Source organism: Mytilus californianus, unplaced genomic scaffold, assembly GCF_021869535.1.
Source record: "Mytilus californianus isolate M0D057914Y unplaced genomic scaffold, xbMytCali1.0.p SCAF_4, whole genome shotgun sequence".
NCBI lineage: Eukaryota > Metazoa > Mollusca > Bivalvia > Mytilida > Mytilidae > Mytilus > Mytilus californianus.
The window spans coordinates 10,901,138-10,915,510 of record NW_026262690.1 but is presented as its reverse complement, the minus strand read 5'-3'; the positions used below and the strand labels follow the sequence as shown (position 1 = coordinate 10,915,510).

The window sequence follows — 14,373 nt, the reverse complement described above, 5'->3', positions numbered from 1 at the left end:
ATCATTCCATACACCAAATATATTTGAACACTTCTTTTTAGTATCAGAGATACGGACTTGACGACTGAAACTTAACCTTGTTCACTGATCCATGAAATGAGGTCGAGGTCAGGTGAACCATGTCTTACGGGCATGTAGACCTTGCAAGGATACCATATATTAGTAACGAAATATAGTTATCCTAGAACTCATGATAAGTGAGACATTCACATGACGGGGAAAAAAACAATACAGTTTTTTAGAAGTCACTGAACCATGAAAATGAGGTTAAGGACAATAATTATATGACAGACGGGAACTTCGTAACACAATGGATCTATATACAAATTACAATCATGCAATGCCTTTACCCTCTGAAATATAAAGCTATACAAGTTTGAGCTTTCTAAAAAGCTGTGAACTACTTCGCTCTATTCTAATTTAAAGTGATATGTGTGCATGTGGTTGTTGATTAAGTATTGGTATTTTTAGATATTGATTGATACAAAATGGATGTCTTAGACTTGGAATATCAATTTTTGTATATATATTAAGATGAACTTTTCTGAAATTTTAAACTGGCTGTTCAGTGTTTAGTTGTCAATGTGTTTTTGTGGAGTGTGGTTTTCTAGTTCTTTCAGCTGGTCTTTGACTTGCGATTTTGATTGCTAGTTCTGAATATAATCTATTTAGATATATATGAAAGTTTAGGTATGTTGATTAAGAGTAACATGATTTCGAGTGATGAAGACAATATCAATAATTGTAAATAGCAATAATTATTTAGTTTCAGTGAAAATGATGTTGTTCTACTTTAAGAGTGTGTGTTAAACACCCATGCTTTTAAAATTTTGTTCACTTTACTTGTCGAAAATTAAAATATTTATAAATAGACACGACTCTGGAGGTGTGCCTAGATTGGCAGAAGTTATAAAATACAGATAATGCATTTTTGTAAACATTGTATAGGAACATTGTTTAACAAAACAAATCGTGCATATTGCAGATTAAAAATGCAAATAAACACGTATTATTTATTGATATTTCAATATCGAATTTCAGTGTGCAATATATGCATAAAAAACGAACAAGAATTAATGACAGTAGATCGGAACTGAAATACACATAGTTAATTTTCCGGCATTTGATGTTTTATCCTGAGACGAGAAAAGTCTGTAATTCTTTATTTCATTTAAGCCAATAGCTGTTGCTGTATCTCAGCCGCATCATAAAGCAACCAATCAGAATCTATATGTGATCAGTAATTATTTCAAGATGGCGTTTATATCAACTGAAACTAATAGCTCCGCACCGTGATGCAAAGCAACAAATAGTTTACGCCGTTGCCGCCGCCACCGTCAGATTGTATTCTCTATGCCTCGCATTCTGCGACTTGCGTCGAATGCGAGTTAAAAAAAGAGCAACTGAAATTAAGGGGGCTTTCAACTAAACAGTAGACAATGAAACGTAAAAGCTACTACTAACTTCGGTATTTTTATATATTGTTTCAATCTGATTAAAATTCTGATCTATATTAACTGGCGTGCTCGTATATGTAATAGACTCATATGAGGATAACGAAATCAGAGAACTATATTTATATTTTAATTTAGATTTGATGTTGTTTACAAGTATCTGTAAAATACATCGATGCTGTACAAAACCCTCTTTTTGTAGATGATCTTTAACTTCAGGTCAATTATAGGCCAATTTATGCTCAATAAGTTATATAAGTGTGTAAGATGTAGTTATTAACCTGTTTATAAATGTCATTTTGTTTTCATAACTTTGACAGACAACATTCCCCCTTTTTCACCGTTTGCAGTATTTCTTATGTCCATAAAGCAAAGATATACTCAGACCTGCTAATGGAATCCATTCTGCGTTAATATTACACCAATTTTAGAACTAAGTATAATTTGATGTGCTTATACACTGACCAAAAGAAAATTGGATATTTACCAAACACCTTCTATCAACAGACGGAAAAAATAACATTTTGGGAGGGCAACTTATAAATGTTAATATATAAAAAAAAAAAAACATCTCTAGAGATCACTTATATCAAATTTTGTGTAAAAACTTCGAATTTGGAAATTCTAATAGGTAAAGGTCACTGTTATTTAACAGCTGAAAGAAAACTGTAAAAGTGCACCCTTTAAGTACAAATGTTAATCTCGAATCATATTTGGTAACAGAAATATCAAATTAGTCCTAAATATAGAAACTATAGCTATAATCCTTTGAATTATTCGAATTGATTTTGCTATAAGCCATATATGTAAGGAAGGCCAGATGTCTAAACATTATTATGCGTTTTCCTTGAAATTTTAGCTTTGACCTTTGGCCCAAATTTAAGAAAGTCATGACCACTGTAGACAACGACGACATCAATATTTCATTAAGACTTGTTCTCCTCTTTCCAATAATAAAAGTACAGCCGTGTGTTATTCCGTTAACCCAAATCGATCAAATTCGTTGACTTGGCACCCTACTATCACAGTGAAAATGGACAATTACAACACTTTTTACGTGAATTCTTATCTATTCATTTATAGATCAGAATCAATTGATTCCTCTGGAAAATTAAATGCTACACATATCATTTTGAAAATGTTCAGATCGAGTTTGACGAGTTCTAAATTCTTTTAAAATTTCATAATTTCTAAATATCACCCAATTTACGTATAAAAATGTAAAAACAACAAAATATTTAAATAGTTCTATATTCCAATATTACTTCTAGGGAATATTTTAGGGTGGTACAGAAAGATAAATAACATTATCTGAAGTCAAACAGGTGGATGAAAGGAAATTAATTTTTATTCAAAGTGAAAAGGTCAACACATCTAAAACCTCTTCACACCGAATTGTACATACTTTAATTATTACAGTGTGTTATGAAAACAGGATTTGGATAGACGTCAACGAGAAAACAATCCAACTACACAAAAAAAAGAAATTTACGAGGTCGACAAACCGTACTACCAGAATATTAATATACTATACATCAAACGCAATACTACAATTGTGGTACGTAATTAAAAGGAGATGTGGATGTTGATCTTTTTTTAAAATGTAGAAAGTACTACCAGTATTTAAAATCTCAAGTTGCTATTATATTAATGTCTCTTTTGTCGTATAGGGTTCTTGATGACGGTAAAATCGGAAACGCTTCCGACGCACGAATGTTACACATTTTATTTTTATTTCAAAATCATTGTATAAACTGAAACTTTCAAATGTTTAAAAAGCGTCGAAATATTCACTGTGTAGACTATAAACTTGATTATGTTTTAAATTATTCGAAAAACTGATTGTCAAGAAAGTACTACCAGTATTTAAAATCAGCCAACTAAATCCATTATTATGAATTGTAACTGCTACGAGAATTATCTTTATGATCATTTGTCTGTGGCTGAAGGGCTCTTGCTTCACATCTCTTATACATAAAAAAAATAATTTTTTCAAAAGCATTATTTCATTGACAATTAATCAGCTCTTATATGATTTTATAGTATGTTTACCTATGTATTGAATAAGGTACATATAAAAAAGATGTTTTGTATCTTTGGCGTGTTGCGTTCTCAAACATTTGTATTTATTCACCTATACCATGCATACGAAACATAAGTCAAACAGCTAATGTGGGCACCAGAAGTTTGAAAGACATATCATTAGATTTAATTACGTGATCTTTACAAAGTATGTACCATTATATGTATATCCAGTACTAATAGACTGACATCTTAAGATATGTAGGTCGAAAAGATTAAAAAACAAAATCTGATGTTTCATAAGTGAAAACAAGTTATGCAAACTGACAGATATGATATATTGGAAATATGTAAATAAGTTTATGAAATGTTAACCCTGAAACACGATGAAGTTTAAAAAACGAAAAAAGAAAATAAAATAGAGAGAGGCATGCAATTTTTAAAGTTATTGAATGATATCTCCTTCGAGCATTACGAAATCCCTAGCATTATCTATATAAGATAGAATATAAGGAATTCCCTAACAGGGGTGTAGATATTTAAGATAGAAGATGAGTAATTCCTTAGCAGTGGTGTAGATATATAAAATGAAAGATTAGGAATTCACTAAAAGTAGTATAGATATATAACATAAGAGATAAGGAATTCCTTAGCCATCACGAGTTGGTTGACCGTTATGGAATATCTGTTTCACAGATGACGACGGATATAATGTTCCAATTGTCGTTACTACAATACCGTCCTTTTTTCTCGAATGTGACCTACCGAATTTGACTTATCACCGGGTTTGTACTTACATGAGCAACACGACGGATGTCACATGTGGAGCAGGATTTGCTTACCTTGCCGGAGTACCTGAGATCACGCTCGGTTTTTGATGGGGTTCGTGTTGCTCAGTCTTTAGTTATCTATGTTGTCCCTTTCGTTTTGTTGCCCTGGCATTGTCAGTTTATTGTCGACTTACGAGTTTGGATGTCCCATTGGTATATTTTACCTCTCTTTAGGGAAATATATATATGAAATAAAAAATAAGGAATTCCCTAGCACTGCTATAGATATATAAGATGTAAGATAAGGAATTCCCTAACCGTTGTATAGATATATACTATGGTAGTCAAGGAAGTCCCTAAGCAGTTGTATAGATATATAAGGTAGAAGATGAGAAATTCCCTAGCAGTGGTATAGCATATAATATGGAAGATAGGAATTCCCTACTAGTTGTATAGATATATAAGGTGAAGATGAGGAATTCCCTCGGCAATTGTATAAATATACAAGGTGGAAGATAAGGAATTCCCTACACTTTGGTATCTTTTGCCTCTGTTTAAGCAGTGATATATATATATTAAATAAAAGAGAAGGAATTCCCTAGCACTGCTATAGATATATAAAATGTAAGATAAGGAATTCCCTGACACGGAAGTCCATAGGCAGGTGTATAGATATATAAAATAGAAGATAAGGAATTCCCTACCAGTTGATGGAAGATAGGGAAGTCCCTAGGCAGTTGTATAGATATATAAGGTGGAAGATGAAGAATTCCCTAGCAGTTGTATAGATATATGAGAGGGAAGATGAGGAATTCCCTACCAGTTGTTTAGATATATAAGATGGAAGATGAGGCATTCCCTAGCAGTTGTTTAGATACATTAGATGGAAGATAAGGAATTCCCTACCAATTGTATAGATAAATAACATGAAAGATAAGCAATTTCTCAGCAGTTGTATAGATATATAAGATTGAAGATAAGCAATTCCTTGGAACAGTGGTATACATTTATATGGAAGATTAGGAATTCGATATGAGTTGTATAAATATATGACATTGAAGTAAAGCAATTGCCCAGCAGTGGTAAAGGCCAATTAGATAATAGAATCCTGACAGTAGCAGTGGCAGAAAGATAATTCCATCAATATTGTAAAAATAAAATTCTTAATTATTTTTTATGCATTTTGACCTCCTTGATGTAAGCCAATATTACACTACATACATGTTACACTTTTTTTGGACACCAATGTGCTACAAAGAGGCCAAACAAAGGTACGTTCGATTCACCATTCTGTGCATAACAAAAGATGTGGTATGATTGCCAATGAGACAGAGATCAAATGACGTAGAAGTTTACAACTATATGTCATCGTACAACCACTGAGTTACAGGCTGTTCATTTCCTCAGGATAGCCAAAAGCCAAAGTTCGAGGATGCAAAACGAAGAATATATACATAGGTATTAACAAATGTACACTAAAGAAAGGGATATGCCAGTTTTATCAAACCTAAGGTCAATGTTCAACTGTGTTCATTGTGATTGTTTTATTACTAATGAAATATCTAATTTTCATTTTTGGCAAATCCAATTTGTTTTTTTATTCCACTTAATTTTATAATGTTTATCGTTTGCTATAATAAACATAAACATAATGTACTTTAAAACTGCTTATCTTCTAGTTTTACAATCTATTATTTACACAATTATTGATTCATTGGTTCATCTTTAAAACAGTGGATGTATCAAACTAGTCTCATGCACAGTTGTTATGGGACATAGGAGAATTATATGAGGATGATATATTATCAAAATTAATATAATTGCCTATTCATTGGTCTGGTAATTTTTCGTAACTTCTTTATCTTTTAACTTCCAGTTGATTTAGTTCTGACAAAACAATACATGTAACAATATCGATATAAAACTGTACATTAAAATTGATAAGAATTGAATTTTGCAATAAAGCAATAGAGGAGGAACTTTTTGAATTGAATTCTTCACATAAATACGGCTTTGTTTTCCTTCTTTTCCCTCGTGGGAATAACACATTTTGTACTGAGCAATTGCATTTGTAAACTTGTTGGCTCCCGCAGTAAAATGTACTTTAACAAAAAGGTAAATCGTTGAATTGATAATTGCACACATTTTTTTTATCAAATTCTTCTGATATTAAAGTAAAAGCTTAAAATTTCAAATTAAAATTAGATATCATTTAATTAAAGTTATCAGTTTGGGACATGCTTCATTATTTTCAAAAGAAAACAATTTCTTAACACATTTATAATTACTATTTATAATTATATAATATTATTTAAATGAATCTCTTTTTTTGCACAATAAAACAAATTAAAAACATCAATGCATATCACATTTGTATGATTTTTACGATTTTCACAGACATCGTTTAAAAACGACTGAATTTTAGTGTGAATATTTACAAAGGTTGTGGGGTCCGGTTTGGGAGTGGAAAATGGCGATAAATTAATAAATATCAATTAATTTTTATTTCTCATGGAATTTCTCATAAAGAAATTGATTCTTACAGCGAATGAAAATTCAAATATGGCAAATTGTCCTATGGTTTCAACCAGGTTAACCAAGTTGTGTAGGAATTAAGTACAAATTAAAGTAAAATATTGTTTAGAGTACAAGTAAATTTTATAAGTTGTGAGGTATATTCAACAACAACCATACAAACATATAACATTAAACACTAGCACTGTAACCACAACAACATAAACAAGACTTTTAAAAAGCGTGCAACACGAAATGCCTTTAGAGTTTAGAGGTGACACTACAAACGTATGGAGGTAAACCAAAAAAAAAGAGTTTTGAGGTGTTGTGATGATACACTACAAGACCTGAATTTAGAGGCGATGTATTGCAAAATTTTTGTGCCTACATACTGCAAATATTCAGAGGTGACAGTAAAGGAGTTTAGATGTGATGTGAAACGCTACAAGAGTTAAGAAGTGATACAACGATAAAGCATTTTGCATTGTATTTTCACAGCAATATATTTAATATATTTATTAAAAAAATCACGTGGCAAAATTTCAAGAAATCTCGAATTAAAAGAGAATTTAAATTGTAATTTGTATTGCACTTTAACGTGCATTCTATTTATTTATACCAATAAATGTATTTCATGTTTAAATTAATTGTATTTCTATTTAAGATACACATTTTTGATCTATATACCAGTGCAACTCATTTTAAATAAATCGAAGAATAAAAGGAATAAGTCTGTAACCCAGTGATAGTCGTTGATTGTTGTATCTGTTTTTCGTTTGTTGTTTTGTCATAAATTAGAATGATGGATTTTTGTTTGTATTGTTTCACATATTGTGACATCGGGGCCTTTTATTGCTGACTATACGCAGGGGTTTTCTCATTGTTTAAGGCCATACGATGAATTGTGTATTGCTTTAATCCACGTTATGTGGACCCTGTTGTCACATTAATCTATTAACCTATTATGTCTGTTTAAGTTGTTCATCCAATTTGTCAATATATCGGAGTTATAAACAACTGTCATACAAGTGGGAGGTTAATCTAGCTATAAAACCAGGTTTATCCCACAATTTTCTTCGGAAAATGCCTGTACCAAGTCTAATTACCACAACTCCTTATTTTATATTCAAAATAAAGAGTACGACTTATCCTAATTGGTCTTTGTATGACTTAATACTTATTTATTACTAGACTGTGACGAAGCATTCTTTTAGATTGATAGGCAAGGGACATCTCTCAAAATGCTACTATTGTCGCATATAAGCAAAACAATTGTATTTTGCTATCTATTAAACTAGTCATTTGAGATCTCAACTTACCCTTTTTTCTTCTCGATTACTGAATTTAAAAAAGTTATATATGTTGTATTAGTTTATCTTTGAAATAACCCTATGCATCTTCTTCATAATAAGTTAACAATTTCTAAAGCTATATAAGATACAAATTTTTAATTTATATGATAGTGCAACTCATTTTCGATAAATTGAAGAACACAATGTGGGTACATTTTGATTTATACTTATGATTTTAGGTTGTTGAGATCTCGTTAATGTTAATTCGATATATGGAAAACCCCATAATTTTCTTTATTCATGTGCACACATTTAACAAATAAGATTTGCTATAAACATATAACTTATTTCCATCAAATAAACTTACCATTCGTTAGTATGAATACAAAAACGTAAACAGTCACTTGTATTAAATATCACACGTTTAGTTCACAATGTATCACGTATTATAAAATGTAACTTCCTCACTCATTTTGGTGAAATTATACACTGTTTAACTTCAATTCTCGTATTTAATATCAGTCTAGCTGGAAATAAAATTAACAAGATAAAAAAAAAAGATGTGGGGGTGTTCGTAATCTAAAAAAGTAAAGCATGTAAAATATACACAATTTTCTGAAATAGAATCGAAAATACAAAAACTTTTTAAAAAAACTTTTAAAAATACTTTTTAAAAACTTTTTTCACGTTTACGTAATTAGAATACATTTAAGTTTACCAACTTATAGTTTCCTGTTAATTTTTAATAAGCAGTTTTGTTTAATATGCTAATTTACACGTTAAAACCTGCTGTAGAATAACGATAATAAAAAGAACCATTATCAATTGCATCATATTCTAGTAGAAGCCTGCATTGCAAATCTGGTAAATTTTAACGTACATTTCTTTATGAATAAATAAAGGCAACAGAAGTATACCGCTGTTCAATAGTCATAAATCGATTAAGCGAAAACAAATCCGGGTAACAAACCAAAACCGAGGGAAACACATCAACTATAAGAGGAAAACAACGGATCAACAGAAACACTGAACTGCAACAAACACAAACGCCAACATTAATAGAAACGAACTGTTTAATAACAACTGCCATATTCCTGACTAAAAGGAGAATTGTTATAATACTTTATGGGTAAACTCAGTTAATCTGCTTTAATTCCTTTTAATAGAAAATTTCCTAAATCTTACCGTTACATTACTAACTCTTACCGTTACATTGATACTATGTTTGCTTTCTGTGACTATACTTCCAAAATCTACCCCAGTTAACTAACTAAAAATATTAATATGAACATCAGTAAGTGTCTCTTTTTTATTTGGATATTTCAGTTTCAGTAGCGAAACTCTATACTAAAGTTAACAACAGAAAAGAAGACTTTTCGTTCCCTATCTTTATCTACCTCTTTGTTGATGATTCCTTCGCCCCTTCTTACTATGTATGTATTTTCCAACTCGTTCGCAATGCCCTGTCCTTGTCAGAAATGACCGTAATATATGTACAAATATAAAGTAAGGAATTTTGTCGCCACAAATCAATTAAAATAGTTACCAGCAAAGATTCCTTTTTTAAAGTTAGTACAAACTAGATATTTCATGCAAATTTTCACGGCGAGGTTATTCATAAAGGTGGTAGATTAAGATACGATCCATATAAACGTGTTCGTCCTATGAATAAACTGATTCCTTCGTAAAGGTTCTCGATGTAACAATGTATAAGACCCTTGAATATTGTCCCTATCAGAGCAAACAATGTTTTGTTTTGAATGATTTAATATACAACCAAACATGTTTTGCTATCACGATTACTTACTCAAAATGAATACTTTATTGTCATATAAACCAGAAATGATTTTTGGCATAATGACCATAATACACAATATACATTAAAAATTTAGGGAAAACATCCATAAAAAGAAGTAACACTTATGTATTACATCCAATCGAGACCAGTCGACGCATTTGTTTTGGCTGTACACAAGGTTATGTTTTCTAAGGCTGCTAATGAGTCTAAACACAACATGGTTTAGTTATACTTAAAATCGATAGGGCCAAATTCCCCGATATTTATTTCACACAAGGCATATTTTCCAATTGTCTTTCAATCTTTAATAAAAATTTACTCTATTATAGATTCATATAAGTTCTTTCAGATTTATAACAAAATGTTTACGTATTTTCGAACATGTGACTAAATTATAAATGCCTACAAATGCTTCAAAAAAGTTAGCAATTTTAATAAGATATTGAAAAAATAGATAGGAAGGACATTTTCATTCAAAACCAAAATTCTGAAGAAAGTCTTTATGTATTAACAAAATTAACGATACTAATTTTATGGCAACAGACGTGCATTTTGACACTTAATATCTTTTCAGTGATGCCCGAGAACAAACTTTTTGAAAGTTCAAAACGTTGTACAAAAGTTGAAGAGCTGATAAAAATTAAAAGGACTGAAAGTAAAGTAAAACCCGTACAAGGAATCTGAGCTATCCATAAGGGAGATACATTATTTTTAAATTATTTCCAAATTTTAATATAGCTAATTTAAATAACACTGTATGTGCGTGTTTATACCAGTGCCAAAATACAACTGGGTACTGGACTAGTGATACACTCCGGACTAATAGTCCACAAGCAGAGGTCACGACCTAGTGGTAGTAATAACATAAACGATACCTATTGTATTGCACTAGATGCGCATTTTGACAATTAATGACTCTTCAGAGATGCTCGAGGCCAATATATTTGAAATTACAACATTTGTACAAATGTTGAGGCGCTGATTAAACTAAGGAGAACAGGAACCTGTAATTCAGTGGTTGTCGTTTGTTGCTGTCTGTCATATTGTGTTTTTTGTTTAATGTTTTATAATAAATAAGGCCGTTGGTTTTTTCGGATGCATTGTTATATTTTGTCATGTCGGACCTTTTGATTGCAGACTTTACGGTAAAGGATTTTTCCATTGCTGCAATACGGTGACATAACATTGCTTAAAGCAACGTCATTTGATCTTTGATGGATAGTTGTCCCATAAGCAACCAAACCACATCTCCTTATATTACATGAACTCCGCCACAAATTTTATTACCATTTACCATCATAAAAAAAAATCTTTTTTTATTACGAAAAAAAAATATTATTTATCTAATGCATTCAACCAAAAGAAATTTACTATGAGGCATTTCGTGTTTTTTACATGTAACATTATCTTTGAGTTCAACCCATCTTTTAAGGAATATATATGTTTTTCTTCACCTTATTATTATTGTGATTGCCACTTTTTTTCTGACTATACCTAAAATTTAAGATGTTTGATCAGAATCCAAGACATTTGTATGGATTTATAACAAATTAGGTATATACAAATTGTTTATATTAGTATAGTAGTGTACTTGAATATGGTGAAATAACTTTTTTTTATAAATAATACTAACACAATTCCACAATTGTTTTAATATAATACATTATATTTAAATAATTTAAAATGATTTATTTAGAGACATCGAATAACAATATATTACAGCTACTTTATATCCAAATAATCTTAAAACTTAAAATAAAATAAAAACACAACGACAAATGTTAAAGGTTAAGATTGTATAGTATCCTATATGTTATACCTAAAGACAAACCCACTTTGAATATAATTATACTTTGAGATTTAATTGCGTGATTTACAAACAAACATAGGTTATTGCCTTGATACATTGTGTGTTATCAAACAATAAACAATTGTTATTTTTTTTAGTTCATCTTATAGGCAACGCATTATTGCAGGTGTTAAGGTCAAATGGAGAGACTGTCAGGTTCAATTTAAGTTCACACGTTGAAGTGGTAAATTTGATCAAGAATATTTCGAAGTCATTTTGCTTTGAATGATAAGGTATAACATAACGTTATATGATGTTAAGCATGTTTTCTTTTTCATAACCACTGTGTTCATAACACTGGTAACGTTCAGCAGTAAATATGATCATGATGTAAAATGAATATTTATATATATGCATTTGACACAAGAACAAAATCACAATATCGCAATGATGTTCGTCTGAAAAGCACGAAAGTATGAAATGTGTTTGATATCAACAACAAATGGAAGTTTTTAACGACCTTGACTGGATATACATCCCTCGCACGGTCGGCTCGGTGCCCGAAGGCGTTTGGTGAGCGTTTAAATAATTTTGTGCCATTGGTCAGGAACAGGTGGAGGACGCCATTTTGGTAGGCCGCCATCTCGGTTTTGTGAGTTGTTTTGGTTTTTCTTTTGTTGACTATTTTGATGTTATGTCTTCACAACGGCTGCTTTCAGGGCCAGATTGGTCAGCTTGGCAGCCCTCTAACCTCGATGATGGAGTACTGGTAGATGAGTCTCGGACGTAGTATTAACGATGACAGGAAGCATTATCAGGACCAAAGTCGTGAGACAGTGAAATGGCGGTCCATCATCTAACACCTGGGATACAGCCCTCGGACGTCACTCGGCATACCACTCCCCCATCCATAATGGGTTTTGGAGTGTATGTTGACGCGGGAATTTGCCCCTACGCGGATTATAGCCTAACGTAGTCTGTACAGCGTTGGATTGGATTCTGTCATCGAAAGTAGTAAGTCGTTGATCCATCTAACTGTAAACCCTCATCGAAGATAGCGGGTAAAGGAGAGCTGACCCAGCACGTCCGTTCAGTTGTAATGACTGAGACGTGACTGAGAATGAATGGTAATGAATGTGTTTGATATCAAATGCCACTTAGCTATGCTTTATAGTGGATTTACCCGAGATAACAACTCAAACACAGTTTTGCACATGTTTAACAAACAAAAATTCTAAAAATGATATCTTAAATTCTTGATGTTTTTATTTACAACATATTTTTCATTTAAAGGACGTGGTTTTCAACAAGCAATCGCTAATCAAAATTTACTCCTCTTATTACCGACCTAGTCCTTTGGGGCAAATATTCATACAGGCGAACTTCTTAGGAAGAATAAAAATAAGCCGGCATTATCTTTTGACTACACGTGCCGCTAAATAGGTGATTTACTCTCACTAAATAATTCAATATTTCCTGATTATCTTGAACGTATCTATTCCATCGAAATTATAATAAAAGATACAACTGGTACATTTAATCTTGTTAATATATTGAACTACATCTACAAATTGGCAGTGAAGGTTGGTTGAGAAATAAACCTTACGACAACATAGATGATTCAAGATTCCAAATATGAACTTTTCATTTCTTTGTACCAACATTCCTGTAGTGCCTGAATATGGAGTATAGGTCTCCAATTTGGTGCGATATTTCAGAGCTTACTTGTCATGAGAAATCCGACAGACGCCACATGTAGAGCAAGATATATGTACCCTTCTTTAACACAGCAAGATCTATGTACCCTTCTTAAGCACCTAAGTTCAACCCGGATGTTTGTAGGGTTCTTGTTTCGTAATCTTTATTTTTCTTTGTGTTGTTTTGCAGTCTGTTTTTTTTTTTTTTTGTCTCTTCGTCGTTTTATGATTGGGCATGGTTTTGATGGTTAATCTTCTTCATTGGAATTATATTACAACATTAAAACAACAATTAAATCGCTTGGATACATTACGTTACAATAACTTCTATGAGGTTCATTTTCCGCTCTTTGTTTTTTCATCATTTTTTTTAACTTCCGTTCGTACATAGTGTTCAGTCCGTCAGTCGATTGGGATCTCAAATGTCGACTGAGAGGAAGGTCTGGCATTCATAGTCACTACGATGGCCGTTCATACGTTTGTGAAATAGCTGTTCTAACTCACCAACATACTGTTTACCACATTTACACTTTAAGAGATACACAGTATTTGTAGTTTTGCAAGTTACATTGCAAAATATGGTAAAGTTCATACCAGTGGAGTGGCTGTTAAAAGTCTGGGTATTCAGTATTTGCTTGGAAGTCGGACATCGTTTGTTCCCACTTCCTTTGTTATATGTTGCACTTTATTAGTAAGATTTTTTTCCAGAACTGCTTTTGATAATCTTATTATTATATTCGTTCCTTACTTTACCGGTGTGATATTCGGGATAGATTTAACTCACACAATTTTTATTATTATGTATATATATAAACCGGGTAAACAGTTACTGCAAAAGAGTTTGTAACTTCAAAATATAATGTGTTATAATTTCTATTAAGAAGTTTAGTAATACACTCTATAAATTAAATTGATGTATAACATAAATTAACTTGATGTATAAAATTATTTTTGAAGGTTTATTTTAATGTTAACTTGACAAAGAAACAGTCTATAATCGAAAACATAAATCAAAATTAACTATCATATTTGTCTGT

The 14,373-nt window shown here is 31.5% G+C and overlaps 1 protein-coding gene across 1 annotated transcript in view; it reads right to left on the bottom strand.

Annotated features, from left to right (window-relative positions):
- LOC127737463 (A disintegrin and metalloproteinase with thrombospondin motifs adt-1-like) overlaps positions 1 to 8,519 on the bottom strand; it is a 94,117-nt gene extending 85,598 nt beyond the window's left edge. The window contains exon 1 of the mRNA XM_052248174.1: positions 8,420 to 8,519. The gene's annotated coding sequence lies outside the window, so the exon portion shown is untranslated. The remainder of the gene's footprint in view (positions 1 to 8,419) is intronic.
- Positions 8,520 to 14,373: the final 5,854 nt, after the last annotated feature.